This window comes from Camelus bactrianus, chromosome 4 (genome assembly GCF_048773025.1).
Source record: "Camelus bactrianus isolate YW-2024 breed Bactrian camel chromosome 4, ASM4877302v1, whole genome shotgun sequence".
In the NCBI taxonomy this organism is placed as follows: domain Eukaryota; kingdom Metazoa; phylum Chordata; class Mammalia; order Artiodactyla; family Camelidae; genus Camelus; species Camelus bactrianus.
In genome coordinates, this window is record NC_133542.1 from 21,185,286 (window position 1) to 21,212,710 (window position 27,425).

The following is a 27,425-nucleotide window of genomic DNA, read 5'->3' on the forward strand; positions in this document are numbered from 1 at the left end:
TTTATTTTTGTGTATGGTGTGAGGGAGTGTGCTGACTTCATTGATTTACATTCTAATTTTTTGTAATTTTTTGTGAAAAATTGCTATACTAAAGGATTTTTAAGTCAACAGAAAACCTTTAGTGTAAAAAACGGAATTTGATAAAAACATATTTTCATATACTCATCATTACTTTCTCTTATCAGTCCCAATTCTGAAATTTTGACTGGGAATTTCAGCATAAGGGCCTATTTTTGATCAACATTCAATCTGGAACCACTCTTTGATGTACATCATAGTATACAAGACTTCTCTTCTCCCTCTACACACAGTCAGTCTTATGGCAACCTTAGAATAACTCAGACACATTTGATAAAACCCATTTAGTTTGGTATTAGTTCTCATTTATAAAAAAGCAGTTTAAGTGTATCAGTGTACAGTTTTAGAATGGCCGTAAGTAACATCTCAATACAATCAAAGGACACATAGAATAATAAATAATAATAAATAAATTTTGGTCTTCTAACAAGAGTTTTGGCTTTGGCATTGGAATAACCTGCATTTGAATACTGATACCTCTACTTACTAAGATAGAATCTTTTACAGATTCCCTTACCTGTTAATTTGTTTATAATCGTGGTAGAAAAAAAAATAAAATGTATCCTTTTGAGCATTTTAAAGAGTGAGTTCAATAGCATTAACTATATTCACATTTTTGTGTCTTTTTAAAAAAACTTTTTATTTTGAAACAATTTCAGGCTTACAGAAAAGTTGGAAAAATAATATAATGAATTTCCATATGCCCTTCACCTGGATTCCCTAAATGTTAACGTTTACCATGACTATGTAATTTTCAGAATTGAGATAGAATTCACATAGTATACAATTCACCATTTTAAAGTGTACAGTCAGTGGTTTTTAGTATATTTACAAGGTTGTGCAACCATTGCCACTGTTTGGTTCTAGAACGTTTTCATCATCTGAAAAGCAACCTATACCCCAAAGTAGTAACTCTCCATTCACCCCTCCATCTAGCCCTTGGCATCCTTTACTTTTTGACCCACTGTTCTCTCTCCCATGAAATATAACTGTATTGCTACTGGAATATTTTGAGATAACATACATGAAAATGCCTTGTGTGGTGTCTAAGGCAAGTGCCAAACGCCCATTGGTTTCTTTTCCATTATTATCCAAACAAAGTATCATACTTAAACCTACATGAATTATTTGGAAACTGTGATGCCAGTAAGAACTGTTTCATTTCTAAGTGAGAATTGAATTCTCCTATTAGTTTAGCAGACCAACAATTTGCAAGATACTAAAAAAACACATTTATATTTAAAAAACTAAGGAAAGGTAAAACAGACTCTGAAATGCCAAAAAAAATGTATTTGTAAAATAATATTTGCAGACATGGGCTAGAGAAGAGTCTTTTGCATTGGATGCCCAGCCTTTTCATTGATGCATCTTTTGCTTTGAAGCTTTATGTTTTTTGGACATGTTTTATGTATCCCTTGTTTAAACATTTTCAAACTTGGTGTGTTTGACTTCATATCAGGGCATGGTAAATAGAGTATGGTAAAACCAGGCAAGGATCCTGAGGATTGTGTTGTTACTGTAAATGACAGACGTGCACACCTCACGACCTGGATTTGATTAGCCTTTGGTGATAGGATGGTTTGGTTGTGGACATACTGTTTAGCTAAGATAGCTGCATTTCAAGGAGTAGTTAGTTAGTTACAGTTCTGATTGCCGTACCACAAATGGTAGACATGTTCTGAATATTAATAGTGCTATTTATAGTACTGGAGCCACGGAGGTAGCATCAGGATAGAAGGCACATGAGTCAGAAAGGCCTGAGTTTGAATCCCAACTGTGCTGTGGGAAGTTTGACAAGGGACAGAATTCCTTGAAGGCTGTTTCCTCATTTGTAAACTTGGAGAATAATTAATTTCATTATATCGGCTTGGAGCAGGGATTAAAGTAGATAGTGGGTAAAGACCAGCACAAGGCCTGACATACAGTAAAAACTCCTTAAAATGGTGGATGTCATCCTGATTTCCTTCTGTGTTGCTTAAAGAAGGGACTCTGGTGTCCTGTGATGCTGACTAATCTGTGTGTGACCTTTTTTATTTGCCTGGAACATTGCACATCAGGTAATTTCTTTTAGGGAAGTAGAGAACTGCACTGATCAAGTGAAGAATCTCAAGAGCAGCAAAAATAGTAATTACCCTGGCTGAGGTTACCGTGGTGGAACTGGTGGGCTCACTGCAACCCAAAAGCTGATTTTCTTTAAAGGCACAATACTTACTGTTGGAAGTTCTGCCTGCATATTGTGAAGTGACTGACATGTTTTATGGTATTGAAAAAAGTAATACATTAAGGAAATTGTCCAATTTGAAAATAACATCTGTAGGGTAACCCTTTTCTGATAAGCCGTCTTGGTCTCATTTTATAATAGAACTACTATATTAAATGTGTTTGAAATCTTCTTTGAGTTTCAGATTCATAAACATGATTATACATGGTTTTTGTGGCTGGTGACGAGCAGAGCAGTCCCCAGTCACTTGACTTGGTAATTCTTTTTTTACTTTTGGTATGCCTCATGGTCTGAATTCTTGAGCCTAGTGACAAAACTATTCAGTGTTTGTCACAAATCTGCCTATTTGGAAAGGCATACAGACATTGCAATATTTTGTCATCATGACATTAAAGGAAGAACACTTTATAGTAGGGTGAATACTTCTGAGCAGAAGCAAAGGTCAAGCTGTAGAGTGAACTTTTGAATGACAGCTAATGTTAGTGTGGCTTAAGGGGGACATGCCAGGTCAGCTGTGGGCATTCATTAGCTTCGTGGACATGAAATGACAGTCTCTTTCCCCATTTATGCTAGGATTGCTGGATTTTCTAAAAGCATAAAGGGATAGGAGCATATGTGGCTGCCAGAATGAGATGGTAAGAAATTAAATGATTAGGATGCGAAGAAAGCAAGGAAGAGTAGGGGTTAGGGTGTGTGTGCGATAAGCATTCCAGATAGGCACTGTGGAATGGACCAGAAGGCACAAGGTCTGTTTTTTTTCTAGCCCAGACTCTTGTCACAGACTGTTTGATCTTTGTAACTTGGGTGCTTCTTCAGAGCTCCTTATCTGACAAGCAGACAAAATGAAGGATGGAAAACAGGTTTTAAGTCTCTCGCAATATTGATAGATTGGTAATGGCTGCTTGGGAGGAAGGATTCTGAGACAGATGGCCTTGGGTCATTGTGAAGAAGTTGAGCGGTTGCTGATGACGGTCACAGGGTGTGTGCTGGCCGGCATGCACGTTGGTATGTAGGTACATGCACCTCATTTGTTGACTAATCATAGTTGAGAATCCTTTTTGATTCAAATTACGTATCAGAGATGACATTTTTCTTAGCTATAGGGTTGAGACAATCTTCAAATCAACCTTTGCATTTCTGCCTGAAGGTCAGTTTATTTCTACATTAGGTAGAGAGTCATAGGCAGTAGAGTCGGCTGCTTAGCAGGTGTGCAGCTGTGGCCTCTAAGGAGGAATGAAATGGTTGCAGGAGCTGAAGAGTGCACGGCTGGTTTTACATACATGCGTGTGGGCTTCTCACCTGCAGATCAAGGTGAATCAGACCTCATAGGTCCCTTCAGAAAAGTAAGCCGCCTAATGAACCACAGTTACTTAAATGGTTGTCATTGCTTAATATTTGGCAGAGGGCATTTTATTTTTATTCTGAGATAACTTTCAAAACTGAGTAGTATTCTGGGCTGTAGTTTAGTACCGAATAGAAGGAAGGCAGGTAAGAAAATCGGTGATGGTGTGTGACTTGTACCGTATTGATACACAGTGTAACATTACAAGATGCAGAGTTCCTAGCAGCTCCTGCCAGTTATGACTGGCTCAGCATTGCTGAAAGCAAACAAGATTACTTTTGGATGTAGAATATATACAAACTGTTGGAGAATTTTTGTTTGACTTTTAAGAAAAGAATCCTTAAGTTTCTGATGTCTTTGATTATCTAAGAAAAGTATCCAGAGTTGTTAAAGACTTAATCCCCTGGGTTAGAAACTCCACGTTTTAGTGACTTTCATGTATTAGGTCTTTATACAAGAAGGGACCTATGTCAGAACTAACTACTGTTAGCTCATCTCCACTGACCAACAAAATTAGTAGTTTTCCTTCATATGCATTCCTTAAGACACTAAATGGAGCAAACCTATTTATGGCATGCGTCGGGTAATACATAGCTTTTTTGTATTTCTTGTATCTGCTTCAACCACCATTAAGATTGTCCCTGCCTAAGGGTACGAGTCATATTTTATTCATGTTTGAGTCATCAGACCGAGCATAAGCTTGGCATACAATAATTCCATAAATGTTGAATCAATAGCTGAAATTCAGTTTTACCTAAGAGCAACAGAAAGCTACCAGGTGAAGATAATGTCCCTTTTGAAGTCTGAGCTGGGGAATCTGAAAACACACTGCATTTTCCATCCTGCAGTTCATATAGGTGAACATATTCTGCCATGATCAGTTTTTAGAGAGAGATCTACAAAACATGGAAAAATGAGTGGTAACAACTTGCATTTCTTTGCTTTGTTTTTCCTGTAAAAATCTGTCCAGATTTAAACTGCCAGAGGTCTGTGCATGAAAAAGACTCCAAAGAAACATTTTGGGTTAAAAATAAGTGGTAAATTGAAACTCGTGTACTGTGTAAATAGAGTTTTCTGTGTGCCTCATTTAACTAAGACCCAAACATCTGGTGGCCTGAGCCATCAGACTTGCACAGCTGCACGGGACAGTAGTCGATCTTGTTAGCGTTTGGCATCTGAATGATCTGGTTGCCTTCTGCTTTTGGTGTTTTTATACCACAGTTCATAAAATACAGAGGGCAGAGCAAAAGCGAAAGAGTAAAGATGCCGGGGCTTTTCCAGTGATGGGACAGAGGTATGATGGTTGTGGAAAGCAGCGCCTTGGGAGCTCTCAGATAGGCTACCTGGGCTCTGATGTTCCAGTTCCTCATCTTTGAAGTGGCATCACAATTCGATCTTGGATAGCTTAGGCTGAAAGTACTTGAAAAACTGTAATTCTGAGCTTTTATTTATCTCATTCTACAGATAGTATTTGAGGACCTACTTTATGCCAGGATTGTCTTTGGAGCTGGAGAAATTCCCCAAGGACTTGGCAGTCTGGTGGAATTAGGGTTTTCTAAGGCTGTGTTTCATGGTGTTTCAGTTTATACTACTGAGATCTTTGCTGTGGGTCAATTTTTAGCTCCAAGAACATGAAAAGAGAGGGAAAAATTTTTTGTTACTTCTCTATCTCTATGCCTTATACAAGCTTGACTCATAATTTACCTAAGTAGTCGCCCACATCAGGTAGTAGGACAATGGGCGGGATTTTATATGACAGATTTTTTTGGCAAAGCCAAAATATCCTAACAAATGTTGAACCAGCTGTTTAAGTTGACTAACTTTAGACATATATGTGTCATTATTAATGTAAGTGGCTTGCTGTTACTCGAAATGCTGTGGATGCCCAAGGGCCTTTTCTGATTGCTCTGTATGCAAGGAGGTATAATTTGCATGTGTGTATTGAGGTTGACTCTTCTACCGAAACCTGAAGAAAATCATCATTTTTACTTTATGGGATTTGTTAGTCCTAGTCTTTGTAGCTTTGTAGCATTTTCACTTTAAAAGTTGATTAGCAAAGTGCCCTTTTTTTGTTTGTTTGTTTTTGAGAGAACAGTGTTTATTTGATGGAGGGTCTTGAGGTATTTAGGTGAGAAGGTACTTAGGTGAGTAGTTAGGTACTTAGGTGAGTATTTTTTCTTTTTTAATTGAACAAAGTATCTTTTTTGTTCCTGATGGTGAAGGTTCATTAGGGAACTTGGAGAAATTAGTGTTGATTGAGTAGAGTTGAATTTAGCAAAAAAAAAAAAAAAAAAAAAAGAGAGAGACATTAAATTACATTCTTGAATTGGTTTTCTAGGACCCCTCCCCCCCAGGAAGGATGTAGCAAAAGTTTTAAAAATCAAGTAAAACTAGAGATTACATCACATTTATGGCTACATTGTTGCTTGGGACACTTACACCTGCATATATGCTTTTATGTTTTTAAACAGACTATGGCACTGATAGTCCACCTTGTATATGGATTCTTTTGACTCCATAACTAGTAATCATTGACTGTAACTTAAAAAAAAAAAGACCTCTATTCCTTTGTCCAAATCAGAACAAATTGTTTTTGAAAGCAGGGCCATGAGGATACCTTGAATGACCAGAGACTCAGCCCACAAAGGAAGGGAAATTATGGAAAGAAGGGAGCCATGCCTTTGGTCCCCCCAAATCCTAGTCTGGGAACCATTAGCAGGACCATCTTGCTGTGCAGCATATTCATAGCGTGAAAGGCAATTTCTAAAACTGCTAAAACCAATCCCTGTAGGGTTTTAGAGATTAAACTCACCACCCTGTGTTGTAACCAGATGAAAATAATTATGTACTCCAGCCTGCTGCTGAGTGGGGTGAAGTGGATTTCTAGTGCCAGGATTCTTAACTAGGTGAGATGGGTGCTGTGTTTTCCTAAAGGCTCCCTGCGGTTGAAAGCTTTATCCTATTAGAGCATGTCTCAAAACTGGTCAGACTGGGAGAAAACGGTATAACTTTAGACACCAGTTCTTTTAAAACCTTTTCTAACTTAAGACTGCTTCTGGCAAGAGACATAAATCTTGTATTTAAAATACAGTATCAGAACTATGCCTTGTGCATACTAGTTTTTCACTAAATAGATGTTAAGTGAAAAAGTTTTATAAGTATGAACGCAGTACCGGCTCAGATTCTGCCTCTATAAAATGAATATAATAATGGTATCTATCTCATGGGGTTGTGGTGGTGAGGATTAAATGAATTACTATATGAAAAGTGATTACAAACGTGCTTGGCACAAACAATTTTGATTGAAAAATCAGTCAGTTGATTGAAATATTAAACAATTTTGATTGCCCATAGAAAAAATAGACAGCTATTATTGTTATATGAAGCCTCTGTTGCTAACATCTCACAAATGGAGAAATTATTTTTCTACTTGTGTAAAGGCCAATACTAATCTTTGCACATTCTCTGAAGAAGTTCTCGGTTCTCTTTTTGAACAATGGCATGAAATTTGTGATTCTAGAGAATGAAACCATTATCACTAAATGAGACTTATGGACTTATGTCCTCATGGGTATACAAGACTGACTTTGTCCCAGTGAACACTGACTTCTGTGCAGGAATATTAACTAGCTGTACACAGCTGAGAATGCCAAAGGAACATTACCCAGTGTAGAATTACTGACTTCCTTAAAATTAATCAAAACAAACAAATGAAAGGGAATTCATCATATTACACTGTCTTTTGTGAATTCATTTATATAAAAATTCTTTGTTGGGTGTATAGTATATATAGCACAGACACTGTATGAGGCTCTAAGGATACAGAGATGGGGGGCAAAAAGAGTAACAATCCCTAACTTTTATGGAGTTTACATGTGGAAGACACTAATATTATTTAGATAATCAGGCAGAATTGTAAGTGGTAAATGTGCATGTTAGAAATTCAAACGTTGGCTTCCAGATAAATGTCTTCTGAATCCTTTAAGGAAGGTAACATTGTTTTCCTTTTCCTAAAAGAGAAAATGGGCCCAGAGAATATACTGGACTTACCTAAGATCAGGCAGCCGGTAAGGAGTAGTCTGACTTCAGTCTGACTCTAAGCCTTGTGTAGTTTTTCTTCATCTGCGGCTGCCACTTATTACAACAAATGTGAGGAAAGAAAGGAATAAAGTGGCCACAGTTTATAAAAGTATTGCTCTATTTTTGGAGTATTTGAAATCCATGAATATTTTTCTAACAATCATACTTGGGGATCTCCCAATTTATAACATTGACTCCTTTATTAGTATAGTTTAACTCTAGAGTAGAAGTTCAGTACTACAAATACTAGAATTATTTTGCTGTTGGGGACTTTTGAAACTGTCCCGTGATGTTCAAACTTTTTCTGAGCCTTGGAACCCCTCACCTTTTCCAAGTGGAGTATTACTCAAAACCTCCAAAGAGAAAGTGTGGGCCATCAAACGTAGTGTGGGGTTCAGGGAAGATTCCGCTGGAGGGCTGTTTGAGCAGAGATTTGAAGGATGAAGAGAAATTGAATTGCTTGGGGGGTAAGATAAAGGATGCTGAGTGTTGCAAAAGGACCAATGCCTGAGGTCAGAGGGAGCCTAGGGCACCGAAAGTGTGGCTGGAGTCGATGACAGTTGCTGGTGTGGAGAGACTAGAACATAGTAAGGCTGATGAGCCAAGGCCGGACCATGGAGGGAGCTTGTGGACCACGCTGGGGACCGTAGTCCTTATTTTAGGTGAAATGGGAAGCTGTCGAAGGTTTTACGCAGGATTGGAGCTCAGACATTTTTTTGAAGGGCTTGCTCAGTCCATTTGAGGTGATGCTCTCTCTGGAGCCAGGGACACTGTCCCATGTGCAGTAGTAATGATTCCTCCTGGCATGCAGCCAAGGGACGAACAATTCCCAGCATGTCAGGGTCCCATGATGGGCCTGCAAGGATAATACTGAAAAACAGCAGAGGAAAAAAATTGCTCTTTGTCCTCAGTGAACTATGGATAAAGGAACCGTAAAGGAATATAGTCAACCATTACTACTCTAGGGCTAATGACCCCAAAGCTCTCGGCTTCTCAGTCCAGGTTTTTTTCTTTTCTGTTGGCATTTCGTTGCTTGCTTGGGAGCACCTGCTCCAGGAAATGGAAGAAGATGGACTTCACACTGAAAGTGGATAATATTTTCCTTATTTTTCTTTAATACTCCTGGTAAAAAGCTTGTAGAAACAGAAGGTTGAAATTGTCCAGAAGAATGTTTTTTTCCCTTTCTTTGTTAATGTTGTCTCTCTTTAGGCAGAGCTTCTGCAAAGACTTCATCATCCGGGGAATTCAAATCTGTTGTCATTTGGGAGTAGGGAGTGAGGTTGGTTTTGGCAGGAAGAGGATGGATTTGTGGGAGGGTGTCACTGCCGTGAAGGTTTTGTTCTAAATCTTCTCCAGATAAATGGCGGTGACATGGGGCGAATCACTGAACTTTCATAAGATGGATTCCTTGTCTGTGATAAGAAGGAAGGTGGATTCCAGGACTTTCCTCAAGTTTTGTTCAACTCTTCCCACTTGTATTCTTCTTCCTCCCCTTAAATGCTATATGAAAACTATTTTTATTTTTAAATTAATGTGCTTTGTTAGGTTTTGTCTTGATGGTTTCAGACACCTTGAAAGAATATTTTGTTTGTTGTAAAACTGTGGCTGGGATTCATTGACTTATTTGTTTTATAGTCAGTGCAGGAGAAGAGTGGATGGTTTTAGAAATTCATCCCAAATTGATCACATTATAGTAAGCGGCTCAAATGTTATAGCTGTTTGTTCTTGATTAGGGAACCTTTCAGCCACCACACTTGGTTAGAGCATATTGTGTTCCTTGTGCTTTGCTGCTCGGATTGCCTGCTTTTCTCTGGAATCCTGTGCTGCTTCATGGCTTCTTTTCCCTTGATAGCATGACATGTGACTGCTGATGTCAAAGAACCTCTGGATTTTCTTCTTTTCTTCTGTTGGCATTTACATACATGTGACAGCATCACATTTTTCCTTGGAAGAGTTCCTTGTTTTAAGAACTCAGTAAGAAGTTCCCGTTCACATTCTTTAAAATGGTTTTCTCCAGAATTCATGTTTGTTTTTTCAACAGAAATCAGAAAATCATTGCTCTTAGTCTAGATTTTGGTTTCATTCATGCCTGTAACTTTCTCCTGTTTCTGCTTGAGAAGCAGTGCCATGTGGGCAGGTATAGCTCAGTGGTAGGCTATGTGCATGCTTAGTTAGCATGCATAAGGTCCTGGGTTCAATTTCCAGGACCTCTGTTAAAAAAAAACACAAAAAACCCAAAACAAAAAACTCCTGCAGCCAGAAAACTGCCTTGCAGTGTTTTACTTCTCAGCCAGCTGGAATTCTAATAGATTGGCTTGCTGGTTGCCCTCTTAGTTTTTTTGTTTTTCTTTTCTCTTTGGCTTCTCCGGCCTTAGTTATGTGCTGGTCTGTAACACTATACAGAATGGTAAAAGAATTGTTGGTAAATTCTCCAAAGTTTCCTAGATCTTGCTAGCTCTGCTTATCTCATAGTCTGTGCATGTTATAAGCATCACCATTATTTGCTCAGTGGAGTGAAATAGAAAAGCTTTAGAGTCTACATGGAGCTTCTGCTACTTGTGTGGCATTGTCTAAGAGAAGCTGGTGGTTTGAGAAACAGTAACCCATGAGCACCTGATTGGATTTTGAGCACGCAGTGAATAAGGAGACTATACGTGTGAAGTTTGATTTCAGCCATAGGCTTAATTGTGTGGAGTTCAGCCACCAGTTCTGTTCATATGGGTATCATATAACTTTTGGAACTTGAATACTTCCTATGTTAACTCCTAGTTTCATCCTATTCCAAACTTCGGATAGAACCAAAAAAAAAAAAAAAATTCTTACTGAAAAACTATCACTCTGAATTTGAGGAAAGATCCAGTGCTTTACTTGTCCTTTTTCTTTTAAGAGTTAACTAGAAGTTAGGTATAAGAACTTTTAGATGAATAAGAAATACATTCCAGTTCTTTGAGTATACATGAAATTTTTGCTTATTGGTTGAATAGTAAGGTTCAGGAAAATGAAAATGGTCATTGAAACTCATCCATCTTTTGGACATTTGGCACCTCATTGTACAAATGTGCACATTTATGACTTTGGCTCATAAAAGCTTTGAAATATTTGGCTTTTTATTTGGAAATCTGTCACCTCTTTTTGAAGTCTTTTAATTGGGGGGGCTAGATGAGACTGGAATAATAATAAAGTATGCTTTGCAAATAATTGCAAATACCCACATCATTTCTTTTTTATAGATTGCCAACAAATTTTATAAATTGCACCTTGGCAATGATTATTTTAGGTTGTCTAACTTGTCAAGAAGTACAGTTTCTGTTACAAGGAAATAACGACATTTTCGCTTAGAGGAGTATGAAACATTTTCCACAGCCGTGAATCTGTTACTGGCTTCATTCAGCCAGCTGCCAGTGGAATCCAATTTCTAGAAGGCAGAAGCGGTGCCATTCACTCTAGCTGTCCTTTCACCTATTTCTTCAAATTTTGAGTCCTTCAGGCTCCAAGCATCCTTCAGGTCTTCCTTTGCCAGGTTAAATGTGTGAACTACAGGAATTGAGTTGAAGATTTGTTCCATTGCCTGTTCTCAAATAATAGTTTCCCATAGTTTCCCTTTTCCCTTTGGTGATCTGCTTTCAGAATCTAAGTCACTAAATGAGTTTTATCAAAGGAGGAGAATGTACTCAGATACTTATAAATTGACAGGGGATTCATAAGTTGGCAATCACCTTGAATGGAAGAAGCACCAGGTGAATGCTTCTGTCCCTCAGCCTATGTGATATAATTTATTGATCTTAATGAATGATAAGCATAAGCAATTTTATATCTTAAAGGTATATTTTATAGAAATAAATTCCCTCCAGTAGTACAGTTGTGTTTTTTGTTTAGATCGTGTTGGAAAACTACTAGAAATTTCGTTGAAATATGACCGTGTGGAGTTTCTGAGAGAAAAATCTGGAATATGTTGCTTTGAAAAGCTTTTGACGTTGATTCTAAATTTTTGCACAAACCTTTGTAGCTTTTTCACAGATGTAAGCATTTATGGGAAGACAGAGTGAATTTTTTTTATGTATTCTCTAAAACTTAAGTTCACAGTACAAACTATTGGAGTAGGAATAGGCATTAAAATGTGGTAGATTCACCCACAAGTAGGTGGTTTGTGTTCTATAGTAGATAAGGCATTTCCTATTTTCTTTAGGGAAGGCATTTTTGTTCCCCTGGGGAAATAAACTTCCCATTTATTTTTCTTAAGTGTTTTTAAACTTGGTTACTTATATTTTTAAGTAATCTCTGCCACTGTTGATTTGTAGATCCCAAGGAGCATTTTTAGTTAATCTTATACATTAAAAACTAGTTTGATTCAGCAGATCCTCAACAAGTTCCTAGTCTGCGCTCCATGTTTGTAGACTACTGTTTTGTTTGTGAACATAAGCAATGGGCAGAGGTCTAAATCCTTCCCTTTGCAACCACCCCTGAGGATAGGACCTAAGGTGAAAATGTGTTTTGGCCTATGTCATGTTTTTTTCTTGTGCTTTCTATGTGTTTGGGAAAATATTAAAAAAATTGTGTGTGGGGGGGTATGGTTTAGGGAACCAGACCACTTGTCCAGCCTGTGAAAGTCTGTAGAACAACACCAGCATCAAAAAAAGACAATATTTTCAGATCAGGAATGTAATCACTCAGTCACCTAATAAAAAGAGGGCTTCAAGAGTGCGCGTATCAAGGGCAAAGAGGCAAAACCATTCACTGGGCAGAGGGGGGCAGGGCAAGGGGCCTGGAGACAGCCCTCCCCAGAAGACAGAAGGCTTTAAAAACACGTTGCCATTAATATTTAAGGCAGAAAGCATCTTGAACCCGCTCCGCTCTTTTTCCCCCTTCCTCCCAGCGTTCCTGTTTGAGTTTGCTCCCAAATGCTCACAAGTCCGTGCCAGACGGAAATTCGCAGAGGCCGTTGCCGTCCCGCAGAGGCCACTCTGGGGAGGGACTCGGCGGAACAGTTGTGCTCAGTGCTCGCGGCCGCCCCGGGTCCCGCGGTGCCCCGGGCAGCCCGGATCCCGGATCCCCACTCCCCCTGCCCCCAACCCGGCGCACATGTGCCGCCCCTCCCCCTCCCCCAGCCTCTGGAGTCGCTTCGAGGCCATCTAGTCATACGCTGTCCATCAGATGTGTTTACTTTTTTCCTGACAGCAGACACATCTGGAGCACATATTCAGGTTATTCCAGTGCCACTAGACACATTCCACAAGATCATTTCAGCGGTTGTTATGGCGATCTTCCTCCCTCCAGTGATTTTCAAGTTGCATGACAGAAATAGCTGGAGCTAACCAGGGGGACAAAAGTCAACGGGATCAGGAAGGGCTTCTTTCACAGAATGAACTAATTAGTGACCCTGCTTTCTTCACAGGGCAATGAGCATATGGTTTAATAAAGTGAGTCTATGACACTTTTTTTTCCCTACCCCCTCCGTAGGCAACGCTGTCACTGGCTGAAAACTTTCCTGTTTTCACTGGTGGGACCGTAGTCTGCTGTCTTTCAACAGAGTTTACTTCACAAGTAGAAAATGTTTGCTCCTGAGAGTTAAACTTCAGAACTTTTTCTTGGCTTCATGCTACCTAACTCTAGTGGGTTCTTCGACTTAAAGAGACAGTGTTTGTTTTATATGCCTTCCATGGGAAGGATTTTTGCTTACTCAAGACTAAGCATTTTCAGTTAGGTTTCTATATTATGAATTGGTCACTGGAAGTTCAGATGAATATAATTTTTTTGGATTTTCCTATCAGATAGTATCAGTTACTTCTCACTGGATTAATTAGCAATTTATTTGTACGTGTAACTTCTCTGGGCACAATTATTGAATATTTTAGTATTAAAAGCTTTGATTAGAGAAACTCCATTTTGATCACATTTAGTTAATAGGCAGAGATCCACTATTACTCAGTTTTTTCAGAGGCTTAATTTTCTACATTTTCTATAGGTTTTTGGACAGCTTTATAGCATGAACATGTCATTGTGGACATGGAACTTTAGACCTGAGATCATTTTGCATTATGAAGTGGATATACTCATTGCAGTTTATAGTAGACCTGTAAGGTAATACTGCAGAGCACAGCCACCTGTGATTACTATATGAAGAATACAACAGTCTTTAATATCTTCTGGATGGATGGATGGACATATAACGTGGATTCAGACTAAATGTCCATTGCCATTAACCATAATTCTGAAATTCATGAATCACAGGGGCTTATTTTCTTTCCTTCTTTTGGTTTGGTTTTTCTGTACTCTAGCCTTAAAAAGTGTAGCCACCTATTTGTATTTCACACTTTTCCTCACACAAACCGCCAAGTCCTTTTTTATGTGTGTGTACACGTAGTAATCTTTCAACCTCCTTTTCTTTTTCCCCGCCACAAGACTCAAGCATTTCCCTTACTTGCACACACCCCATGTTTTAGTCCCAAGGCATTACAGTCACCATGAACAACAGAGTTTGTATTTTTCCCTTTTGGTTGAATTACTCATATGTTGACTGAGGTCTCTGGGCTCTGGGAATGTGACAATGGGTGACAAGTAGGAAAATCAGAGCTGGACTTTTTCAAGCACATTGTCCTAATTCTTTCCCCATTGGTATAATGTCCCCAGTCCCCATTCCCCCCTTCCACCCTGAGTCAAATTCCTTTTCCATGGGTCCTGCTGAGGCTGATCACCAGGCTTCTTTGGAGTACCTGCTTTCAGCAATGCCAGGAGGACACTGAGAGGTCGCATAATCAGATGTGAATTTAATTCAGGGAGACCTGCTTGTCACTTCTCCTTGTGTTCTTGCTGGTTACACATTATTAACTGTGGTGCCTTTCAGGGCCTCAATTAACTTGTGTGAGTATGTATCACGCAGGGACTAAGCTCAAGTTAGAATGCTGAGGGTGGTTATAAAATTATGCTTCTCTCTACAGATGTAACTTTGCAGTAATTAAACCTAATGCAGTATAAGCATTGTAGTCAGTGTTGTGGTAGCCATTGCCAAGTCTAATTCGTAATATCACTTAAAACATAACACTTATTGCTAGTTATCTGGGAACGAGTAAAAACCTGAAAAAGTCACATGTATTAACCCTTGGTTTTTCTGCATCAGGTAAAGTGGATGGCTTACCCCTTATCAAAATCTGTTATCTGTGTTGTATACAATACATTTGAGACTGTGGTTTTCCTAATTTAGGCATCTATCCATCCATTGATCCTTCCATCTGTCTTTAGGCTGTGGGTTCCATAATTTCTTACTTTGATTTTGGAGATGTCATCCAGCACAAACCTGTTAACTGTTTGGGTGACTTGATTTCCCTTTCTCAGTGGATCATCAAAATCTTTGGTGAAAACATACTTCCCCATCATGAAAGACTACTTGCTTACTTATATTTCTGTTGAGTTTCTTCCAAAAGAAATAAGTGAATGAGTCCAAACAAAATATATCACAAAAGATCCTCCAGCTTCAAGTTGCTTTTTGCATTATTTTCTTATGCCCAGGAATATGGCAACTAGCTAATTCTGTCAAGCCGCTGAGGTGCCTGAACAGTTTGCCTGCGTGTGATGGCTAAATAAATAGTGAACTGAATATGGCAGTGATAATCTCAACTTACAGGGTTTCCTTGGTTGTGAAATGTTTGTGTTAAGGATGACTTTTTTGTTGTTTTTATTACAGCCTGACAGCTGAAGATGCTTTTAAAATCTTTCTAGTCACTTAGAGCAGAACTCTCCGGGCCAGGCTTGGTGGTTCTAAGAGGCAGGTCCGATCAATCACAGAAACAGCGAGTCTCTGGGTTGTGGGGGAAGATCGAGGGGTTGGGGAGTGAGGTGGGGGGTAGGGAGAGCTGCTGCTCTGTCCAGTTTACATTTGTCACCAGTGACTAGCTTTTAAAAAATGTATTAGCTGTGCATGGTGGTAAGTAAGATCCAGCTGCAGGGGATTACGGCTTTGAGTGGGTCGGGGAGCTTGGAATGCATTCAGTTCCATCAGGGATTTGTGTCCCTCGTCATCAGCCTTAACATTGCTAAAGCAGTAAAGATTAAGAACAGGCCAGTGTCACCTGCCCTGAACTTTGAAAAACCTTGGAGTCATTAAACAAAGGGGGCAGGAGGCAGCAGTTTAGAAAGTGTCCCTTCTCTCTGTCCCCAAGTGTTTTTCCAGTGACACACGAAATAGATGGAAACACATAAGCTCAGGTGGAAGGCCATCAATGATGGCATGATTCCTACAATTTGCCGGACACGTCCTCATCATAATTGAGGGTGAAAAACACCTTCCACAGGTAACTTTCTGTTAATAAACATTTGTGTGTGTGTGTGTGTGTGTGTTGGGGGTTTCCAAATCAAGATAAAGAGTTAATAGTTAGAAGGGAGTGTGTCTGAGAGATTGAGTCTCAGGGCATCAGAGAAAGTTTTTTTTTTTTTGCTCTGTGTGGTTTTAGTGACCCTCCCCCTCTCCCCCAGTAAGAAAGTTAAGAGAACTCCACAAAGGTTTACTTTTTTCAGGGATTTTGAAATTCAGCATACATGCCAGCAAGCAGTTTAGAGGCAGGAAGTCTTTTCTAGTAGTGCAGTCATGAACTGGTAAACTAGAAGCATCTGTAAAAATTTAGAGGGAATATCAGCTTTCTCAAAGCTCCAGCCCAGTGTAATGAGGTGCAAATGATAGCGCGGCAGAACCCTTCCCCACCCCGACTGTGGGATGAGACACTGAGTCAAAAATAAGGAGGAAGACAAGGATTTCAGAACTTGTCTTCACTGAAATAAATGGCATTTTTCTGATGGAATGGCTTTCTGATGACTAAGGGCAGCCTCAACATTTAGGGTTGATGAGTAGTAAACAAATGATTTTCTGCTCAGCATCTCTAGATGCTATTTCTGAAAAGTGGTGGCTTTGGGGTATGGGTGCATGAAATGACATACCTACTCATTTGTCAGAGTAAGTTAACAAGGGTTTTAGTTTAAGGTCAACTTCAGCTGATTTGTATCTTTGGCAGGCACCTCTCTCTTTACAGAAAGGAAAAAAAAAAGGATAAGAGAAAAAGATGTGATTTGTTTGAAGGAACACATCTGGGGTGTGGTCTGCTATATCTTAACACCAGACGGAAGGTTTAGGCTGACAACCAAACCCACTTTTGCCCGGCCACACGGTATCTCAGTGTGTTGTTTTTATCCCCTGTCTGTGCGCAAGAAGTAGGACAATTATTTGCGCTCAGGGCTAGCAGCCCTTTTTGTATCTGTGCCTTTGGGCTGTTTCGCTGCCTCTCTGCTGTTTATAGACAAGGCTAGCCTCCCTTGGCAACCCCTGAAACAAGTTCCCTCAGTGGCTCATACCTTTCCAAGGTATGTCTTGTCGAGGCAGAGGTGTGGTGCCTTAAGGTGACTGGTGCTTGTCATGACAGGCATGGCATTAGCTGGGCTGAGCAGTGACTAGAAGTGACAGCGTTGGTTTGCAGTGCCTGAGGGCCTCTCAGTCAATGCTCCTGCTGGAGCATTGGGACTTGGCAGACACCTCTGAGCACCTTAGCTTATCATGGAGGTAACAGTCGAGGAGAACAGGCCCAGGAGGTGATGGAGGACCCTTCCTTTATCTTCTTGTAGTATTTGTTACTTGAAAGAGTGTCACACACATGGCCAAAAGAAAGACACTAGCAAGCTATATCCAGAGCTACCGAAGGGGTCTTTGAATTTCCATCAGTTTTGAGTCTTAAATTTCTGCCATTAAGATTGTAGTTTCTTTTGGCACTGTCATGTCATAAAATGATTGTTTTTTAAGTTTAAAAAAACCCCCAAACCTCTCAATTACACATGTCATGGAAAGGGGGACAATAAATGCTGTCCCTCAATACAGTACCTCCACAAAGATAGCAGTTAGAGCCTGTCTGTGTTACTGATTCCCAAAGAATGTTGTCAGAAGTTTCTTACCGCTCTGAACTATTAGGTACCTTTGTAGATTTTCCAGGAATTATTCTTAAGATGCTCATGAACAGTTAATGGACATGTGTAATCTATGCAGAGAGCTACAAAATGCATTCATTTAATCCATTCTACAATCTGAGATTAATTAGAATTATCTGTAGGCATTTTATAAGGTCACAATTCTAATATAATTTGCTAGAAACTGTTAGGGGTTTGAATGAAATTTCTGAAGCACCTCCATAGAGAGAGAATAAAGGCCTTTAGAGAAGTCAGTGAATGTTCTTTTTGGGCAGAATTTGAAGTTACTGCCTAAGCTTTCTCTCCTTCACAGTTCATCTTCCCTGTTAGTCAAAGATCACTCAGGTGACTGTTCAAAAACCAAACAGTTTCTGTGCATTGAATGGTATTGTACTTACTGAAATCAAGGCAGTCAAAATTGTTCCTGTGTGGACTTTAAATTTGTTTCCCTTGAGATAAAAATTCCACTTAATGCTTTTATGCCATCATAGAACTATTTGATATACAGTGTATTTTGACATAACAGCCTTTTCTACTGCTATTTTAGGAAAATAATTTGTTGGTTAGGGAAGTCACCGATCAGAATTCAGTAAGTACTAAGTAAGTGTTTGCTTTTTAGTAAATTCTTTAATATGGTACTTTATACATAAAACACCAAAATAAAAATAGCTGGTTCTCCTTCAGGAAACTTATCTCAGTTTCTCAGTTTCCTAGTATGGAGAAGATCCAGTTGACAATGTGGAGGAGAGGATTTTAATCACTGGGTGGAGGAGGACTTCCATCGACAAGGTGAAATCACTTAAGACTTCTTGAAACTTCTTGACCAGTTAAGTCTTTGGAAAAGGAGCATGTCCTAATTAATATTAAGTTAAATTCATAGCTCTTTTTGTATTCAGGGCTTCTGTAATTTTCCTTGGCTTAAAATGGGTATATTTGAATTTGCTGATAGTTTTGATGTTAGAATGTTCGATTAGCTTTTCCATGTTCTGCAAAATGGAATATATTAATTTCTGAGTCAGTTTCAGCTAGAATGTTTCCAGTTAACCTGACATCATGCGAGTCCTTTTTTACCTACCTGTCATACATAGTAGTTTTTCAAAAAATTTTTTTGATATGAATTTGCTTTATCTCCTCTGACACGTTTGAGTCAAGGACAACAGCTTTGGTGTTTTTAAAATGTTCCTTGGTTCGAGAAATCAGCCTTCAGATAAGCTTCGGGCGGTTTCCCAGCAAGGTCTTAATGGAGTGCCATCCCTCGCCATATCTCTCTTTAAAATCTCTCCCTGAAAGCTATGCAGTAGCAAACTACCTAGTTCTCCATATATTGCTATACTAGCCCCACTTTAAATACCACTGGGAACTAAAAAGCATAGCTTTTGCATTTAGACTCACTTGGTTTTGGGTCACTGGTCCATGACCATGGGCAAGTTACTTAACTTTTGTATCTTATTTTCTTCTTTTCAAAAATGATATTTAGACCTATTTTGTTTTTTTGAGGATAAAATAAGATCATATTAGAATATAAAACCAAGTCTGGAGCCTGACATGTAGTAGGGGCAGGCACAGTACTTGATAATTACTAGTATTATCATTTAGAGAGGAAGTTGGCGTGAACTTTAAATGGGACTATGAATATTTTTGGAATGGTTAGATGCTGAGTATGTTGCTTTGTAAAAGTTGCATTTGCATATTATATTCATAATACCTCATTATGTTTGTGTCTCAGAAATGTAACTTCCCTGTGTGTTTTCCTTTGTTTATTTTAGTCACTACTGAGAACTGGAAAGACAGTCGGAGGAAAATACAATGATTTAAGTTGAAAATACATGTCTGAGAACTTAACTACATTTTAATACTCTTCTGTTTTCTTTTTTAAGTTTATTTGAGTAAAAAAAACCTAACACTTTCACTTCACCACCACTGCATCTGTATGTTTACACATACCCAAGGAATCTCTCAGTGTAGTCTAAATATCTCAGAACTGCTTTTTTGAAGTAAAAGATTCATAAATCAAAGTTGGGAAATCTTACTGTTTTTAGGCCTGTTACAGTAAATACTCTTATTTGGGGAGAGTTGTATTTGATGCTTATTTGGTCAAACACCCACCTCATTTATCAGTATGCAGTTGTTAACTTTGGGAAAGTTGTGGAATTTTGCTTTAAGTGTAGGGCATGTATGTTTATGCATATTTTTAATACATTCTTCTACTTATATCCTTCCTTGGAAGGATGTAAATGACTCATGAATAAAGGAGTAATATAGTTTATAACTTTAGTGATGTAAATTAATTTTCATTTATGAGACCATACGGAAACACTCTAGGTGACTTTGGTTGTTGATTTTCTTTTGTGTATCTCTAGAGTTTCTTCAAAGCATGCTTTATTTAATGTAGTGGTAACACTTTACATTTTGTATTGTCTTTACATTAATTTAAATTATAATTCCCATTTTTGAGACAATGGAAGTAGAGATGAAGTTAAAACTGGCCTCAGCTTGTTTATTCTGTAACTTTGTTGCAGAGCTGGCAGTGAATACCTTGCCTGGGATTTGGAGGTTCTTCTTAGTCATAATGCTGTTTCCTAAACTCCTTGCATCTACTACTGTTTTAGCCCAATCCACTATAAGCCCTTGATGTTTATCTGCTCTGCTGCTCTTGTGGAGGTAGCTAAAAGATACTGCCAGGGCATGCTTTATATTCATACACAAGCCACAGAAAAGAGAAGTCATTATCATTTAAGAAGCCCATAGCTTTTGGATTATTACCTTACATTGGAAATTTTTTAAAAAACTGTTTTCTCTCTGCTGGATTAAAGGTAAGTATTATTAAGTTATTAAGGCAAACAAATATCTGTAGCCACTGCTCCCTGCCCCCTGCCAACAGGATCTAGAATATAAAGGTAAACTTGAAATTTCTGAGGCCTGAAGACCCTCTTGCTGTTTATGACTCAGAGTATCAGCACATTTTCTACTGAAACCCTTTTCACTGCTCATGGCTCTAGTGCACCCACTGCGGTTTGGTTTTTGGGTTCATCAGCTGAGTACTACCTCACTGCAGTTTTCATCCCTTTATATACTTGGGGCCATTTTAGTTATGTGAGTAGCTGTTTTGTCCACTTTAAAAAATACCTGTTGTAGGTATAGTCTGTATTTATGAAAAATAGTTCTCATCTAGGTCCACGTGATTATAGTGACCTCCCTGAGCCTAGTATGCAGGCAGTCATCAGTGTGGAGCAAAATAACATGCTCTGAAAATTGTTTCCCGCCTGGGAAGTGCCATTTTTTTTTGGTGGCTTTTAATGAGGGTAGAGGCTTAGTTAGAAAGCAGGGGCGTGGAGCCAAGTAAACCTATCATTTGAATTTTGGGTCTTTGACTTCCTAGAAATGTGACTTCTCTGGACTTTATTATTGCCATTTTAAGGATGGAGATATATATATCTCAAGGAGTTGTAGAAATAAAATGAGGTGATATTTGCCGAGTGCCCGATACGGATACCCACTGGTTTGCAACATATGGGTAGCCTTAATACCATGTATGTAATCCTTGAGTTTCGGTGGATATTGGCTTGGACTGCATCCTCTCGTCAATGATTCCGTTTGTACTCGCTGACACTTTTGGACTCTTTTCTAGTAGGCAGGGCATCATTTCTGCTGCTCTGGCAGAGTTTATTAAAAACTGGGACACATATTTCTAACTAGTATTTTTTTTTTAAAGAGAAATGCATGCACTATATGTCATACTATTATATTGACTGTGAAATCTAACAAATGTCATCTCTGCTTAATTATTTGCTTTTTTCCCTTGAGGATTTATTGTACCGGTAGCTTATAAAATTTAAAAAACACAGGGACAGAGGGTTGAGTTAATGTCACTTCTTAATCCTTGACACCTTTTTCTCATTGATCCTTGTGACGACCCTCTTTTTGTTCATTTGTTTTTGTTAAAATATTTGAATTTGGTTTTTTGTTGGGGACAAGTGATTAAGGTGCTTTCTTTTTCTGTTGCCAAGGCTCTGAGGTCAAGTGAAGCCAGAGTATATCGTCATGATAGGATGTTAGAAGTGGAAGTCGTCTGCGGTATCCTCTAGCCAGGTACTTCTTAACCTTTTTTAAAAAATGTCTCATCCTTTTTAATGAGTTAAAACATTGGAAACTCCCCTCCCTTAAAAATCGCAGATCTAGTCAGAACATCTCTGCTGATTGAGAAAACTGAGTCCCAGGGTGTAGTGTCACCGTAGTAACATCACCATAATGATGGCCATCGCATTTTAATCATTTGTTAGAAATCATGATCTCCAGTGGTACCCAAGCTCACACAGCTCCTTGTGGGTTCTTTCAGTGCTGTCTTCCGCTTCCACTTTGGCTCTCTCTTGCCCTCCTTCTTTTCTGAACTTACATTTTTTTTTTTCGTATTATACTTGTATGCTTACCATTTCTGCTGGTGATTTCACACTGTATTAATTTTGGTCCTTTTTTCAGGACCCAGTCTCCTGCAACTTTGCCTATTTTGGGGTTACATTTAGGTTGACATCAGATGAATAGCACAAGTAATAAATATGAATCATGCTTGCATCAAAACAATGAAGCAGACAAACTGTTGTCATGATCTTAAAAATGAATGTTAATTCAGTACTGGTTTATTTTTTGAGGAATTTGTGCTTTTAGTCCCAGACCTTAAAAAATAGAAGTAAATCAAATTCCATCAAGGTCTAAATTAAAGCATATAGATTCCAAATGCCCAGAACAGAGCCTGGCACACAGTGAGTCCTCAATAAGCGTTTGTCGAGCGAATATAAGCCTCCACGGGAACAAAAGCTATAAATCCTAGGTCTCCTCCTGTTGGGGAGGAGAACAGTCAGTTCTCCCTGATTTGTTTAAGGCACCATGAACTGTACTCTGGAGGGGAGGGTAATGAACGAATATTTGTGAACCACTTTCTGTGTGCCAGGTGTTTCCGTCAGCACTGCTGAATTTATTTCCACAGCAGCTCTCTGGGTTTATACCTCTTCACTCTTCTCATTTTTTGGATGAAGAAATGGGAACTCAGAATGTTTAGATGAGTTGCTCGAAGTGTTTGAATTTGAATTAGGATCTTTCTAACTTCAAGGCCTTGTACTTTCCAGACATCTTTAGCTCCACAAGAATGGTTCCTGCCATTACTGTCTTCATCATCATTATCATCATTGTCATCACTGCCTCTAAAGTTTTTGGAAGTTGTCCTCCAGTGGCAGCTGGTTGCTTCCAAAGAGAGTTGAGCACTAATGAGTCAGGTAGCCAGAGTCTCTAGGACCTCTTGTTTCATGCACACCAGTCTGTTTCGTGTGTCTACAAATGATTACCTGAGTAGAGGCTTCCTTGAGAGCCCTTCCAAGTACCCATGTGAAAAACAGACTTTTTAGTTGGAATCAGCTGCTCTGCCTATGTGGTTTCTATATCTTAGTTGGAAAAGTGGACTGGAATGCAGGAAGATTTCCCTAAATGGAAAGGTAGCTGCTTCCCCACCCTCTCCACTTCCCTTGTCAGTTGCTGGAGAGATTGCCAGTGACACCAGAGCACTTCCAAACTTTGGGGAGTCCTGGATGGTTGGCAGATGAGATCATTTGATTCCAGTGAAACTTCCCAGCTGCTCTGAATTCAGTCTTCCAGAGCACCATACTTTTATTACTAGATTGAACTGTAGGATAAGAAAAGTGCTTTGAGCATCTTTAGACCACACATGTAAGACGACATACTTGAGACTGAGACTTTGGAGTGGGGCCTCTTAAGAACAGAAAGAAGTACGGGCGCATTACCTGTGTGTGTGTCTCTTTGGCCTTGAGATTCATAGTTTTATGTAAGTGCCATTAATTTCTTAATTTTTCTTAGCTTATGCTTACAGTCTTTATCCTTAATTGCATAATACTTATTTTTGACATTTGTTTTACCTGTATTTTTTCCCCTGACTTTTCTACCACCTCTCATTACTGTATTTTGAATACCTTTCTGGGAAACAGTAGAAACATCTGAAGGTGTGTCTAGAACAAAATCAGTTGAATCAAGGGAAGGCTGCCCAAGCTGGCATTTAACGGGGTAGGACTGGCATATGTGTGCATGTTTTCTACTGAAGAGGCTGTGCATACCTGAACCTCTGCACTGAGGTTCATTTTCTTAATCCTGCGGTGGTGGTGTGAAGAATGCCCAGACTTCCCGCACAAATTAGGAAAGGGGGTTAATCAGAATCAACATTGGGTAAAAGGAGGTCTTAACGGAAGTGCCTAAGTATTGTTCAAACACGGGGGATAAATGTGTTCTGCTTTACTTGGCCAGAACAATGTCTCAAGCTGGTGATTAGGCTCTACTCCAGCTTTAACCTCAGGCAGAATTTATGCAGCTCTACTACCGTTTGTCAGGTAATTAAAGGGAAAAAAAGGGAAGTATTTGCTTAAAGTGGAAGTGTTTCTTAATTAAACATGAAAAATAATAAATAAATGCAAAGAGAAGTAGATTGTAGGGAAATCGTCTTTAACTTGTCCTTGAAAACATTAAGAACTTCAAGCAAAAGGCCAATATTTTAGGCATGGCTGTTTGTTAAGCCCTTACAGAGCATTATTCAGCTGTGCTACAAATCTGAAATTCTTCCGTCTTTGAGTTGAAGAACTTGGAGGTATAGAGTTATTCTAATTTGAAAGATAATGCCCTTTGCTGTTTTCTGCTAGCCACTAATGATTTGCTTGATAGGAAAGGAGTTCTTTAATTTAAAATAAGAGCCATTTATAAGGCCAGTAGATAGTAGTATAAATCATGATGTGGGAAGCACAGATACAGCAGGAAGTTGAGGCTGGGGAAAAAAAGGGAGTGGGAATAAAAAATTCTACTTACTATGATTAACTAGCCTACTGGTTGGAGTATGTTATATCCAGAGTTTCTGTTAATGGTTCCACCACTCTGCTCGTCACCAAAGGCTGAAACCCCATCAGCTTTGACCTAACTTTAGATCCCAGACCTTAAGGGTTCTGCAGCCACAAATCCACATCCTTACTTCCCATTTTAAAAGGGACTTGTGACCATGGCAGTTGCCTGCCTAGGTTTTTTGTAACAGCATCCTTGCCAGCCTTCCATATCTAGGCTCTCCTGTTGCTGTCCACCCTGCCCAGTGTTGCTAGACTGATTTTACCTAAGGGTCAGCTTTAATCATGCTAACTCAGACTCCTCAAACTTTGCACAGAGTTTGAGTTGTTCCCTTGCCGTGGCTGTTGGACAATTTCAATACCACATCTGACAATTGCTTTTCCTACATGTACTCTACATTCCAGCCAGTTTTTAACTATTTTAGCCCGCCCTTTAACACTCTTGTAGAACTACTTTCTTCCACTCTCTTATTTTTGCTCTTGGAGTGTTTATTCTAGACTCCTAATTAAGTCCTTTTTAAATGTTACCTCTTCCATGAAGGCCTTGTCTATTCTCTTAATGGGCTAAGGTTTTTCCCTTTAAATCTCCTTTGCCCCTCTCTTTTAGTTCATTATACCTTGTAGTGTAGTAACCTTTGTAATGGTTTTATATTGTTTTACTAGACTGAATGTTCTTTTAGGGTCACCCTTGCTATCTTCCACTGTGTGTTACTTTGTGAAGTCATGCTGTCCCTACTCTGTGTCTTCTATTAAAGATGCAGCAGTGTATAAAATTGGGATAGTAATACTTACCTTCTAGGGTTGTTCTGAGGAGCACATCAGAGAATTTATTTAGATATGCAGCTCTGTGTCTGTCAAACTCCCTGTAGGCTTTTAATAAATAATATGGTAGTTGTAGCCAGTTGGCTGTAGTTTGACTTTATCCTCTGTTACCTACTGGCATGTGATTTTTGGGGTCTCTGCTCTGTAAGTTCTTCATCTATAAAATGAGAGTAATGGCAGTGTTTACCTTGTAGGATTGTTGTGAGGGTAAAATGAGTCTCTACATTTAAAGCATTTAGAACAGCACCTGGCAGCTCGCAAGCCTGCACCATCCAGTTCAGAAGCCACCAGCCATACGTGGCTCTTGAGCACTTGAACTGTGGCTGGTCCAAGTTGAGATGAACTGTAAGTGTATAACACACACTGGAATTTGGAACCTCGGTGTAAAAAATATAAAGCTAAATATCTCAATTTTTTATATTTATTTCATGTTGAAATGATACTATTTTGAATAATTTGAGTTAAGTAAATTATATTAAAATCTCATCTTTTGCCCCCTTTTTTTTTTTTAAGGAAAGTGTAGTCAGTTACAATTTGTCAACTTCTGGTGTACAGCAAAGTGTCCCAGTCATGCATATACATATATACATATATATCTATTCATTATCATTAAAGACTATTACAAGATACTGAATACAGTTCCCTGTGCTGCCCCCAGTTTTACTGAGGTATAATCAACATATATCAGTGTATAAGTTTAAGGTATACAGCATAATGATTTCACTTACATACATCATGAAATGATTATCACAATAAGATTAGTGAGCAACCATCATCTCATAGAGATACCAAATTACAGAAATAGAAAAAACAATTTTTGGCTTGTGATAAGAACTCTTAGGATTTACTCTCTTAACAACTTTCATATATAACGTATGGAAATGTTAATTATATTTATCAAGCTGTACATTAGATCCCTAGTACTTATTTATCTTGTAATTGGGAGTCTGTACCTTTTGACTACCTTCATCCAAAAAAATTAATCTTATCTTCAAAAAGAGCTTAATGTGGCTACTAGAAAATTTTGAATTACATGTGTGGCTCACATATGTCTGTTGTACCGCACTGTTGTAACACTGTTTTGTTAGAGTATCTTTATTTTTACTATTATTTTTTCCTGTGGTGATGGCATCCACGTACTCCCCTCCTTTCCCCTTACTTTTTCCCCTTAACTTCTTGAATTCAATGATTCTGGGTAAGGAAAATTAGAAAAGAAAGGTGTTAATGGGTAAAATAAAGCTTATGTCAAATGAGGGAGCAAAGGAGTGAGCAGCTTCTGACCTCAAGTCAAGGAAGACTTGACTAGGCTACTTCAGAGCCATGTGCTCTGAGTTGCTAACTCGATCTTCTTGCTTTCTTGGGAGATACAGAATTCCCTCTGTTGCTACCTTATGGTTTCCCCTTATTACGAGGAGGAAGCAACATTTAGTCATCGTAGGTGGAAACCCATTTATAATAATAAAAAGTAGAAGCCTGTTGAAAAATATAAATTAGAAAAATTAAGGATTTTCTTTTCTTTTGGTTCAGAAAGAATGAGTTTGTTTTCCATTAAGGAAGTGAATTTAAGAGATAACATTTTTAAAAAGAGCACAAAGACTTTAAAAGTATTTTGAAATATTTAGTTATGTTAATTCCAAGTAGCCTTCGGCTTCGATGAATTCTGCTGCTCTGTAATAATGAAACACCATTACTCTGAACTGCTGATAATAGTTGAAAAACCTTCAAACTACTTTAAGTGTGTTACTTCAAATGATTTTATAAAATGCACATCGCTTAATCACTTGGTTTTCACATATCCCATGCTTAGTGTTGTGCTGTCTTTTGGCAGTGAATTTGCTGTTTGCTTTAGCCATCATGGGTTCATAACTGGACTGTCCTTCTAAGGGTAATGTAAGAGTGTGATTTGAGCATTCTCTTTTAGGAAATTGGTCAAGCAATGTGTAAATCTTGCTGGTTATGCATTCAGTAATTTCTTGGGGTCTCACTTCCCCATAATAGTTTTTCATGATAGCTTGTTCTTTGCTCTGAATATTTATACTATGGGATGGAGGTATGGTAA

General features: G+C 38.7%; 1 protein-coding gene across 18 annotated transcripts in view; it reads left to right on the plus strand.

The window, feature by feature from the left end:
• The window catches only part of BNC2 (basonuclin zinc finger protein 2), a 410,419-nt gene that overhangs the window by 23,453 nt on the left and 359,541 nt on the right, over positions 1-27,425 (plus strand). For 4 of the 18 annotated variants that reach the window (XM_074361530.1, XM_074361532.1, XM_045509903.2 and 1 more), the window contains exon 2: positions 21,668-21,749. The exons of 13 other annotated variants lie outside the window; for them this stretch is intronic. The gene's annotated coding sequence lies outside the window, so the exon portion shown is untranslated. Of the gene's footprint in view, positions 1-21,667; positions 21,750-27,425 lie in introns of those variants that run through there. One more of the 18 variants, XM_074361533.1, reaches the window with a different exon arrangement.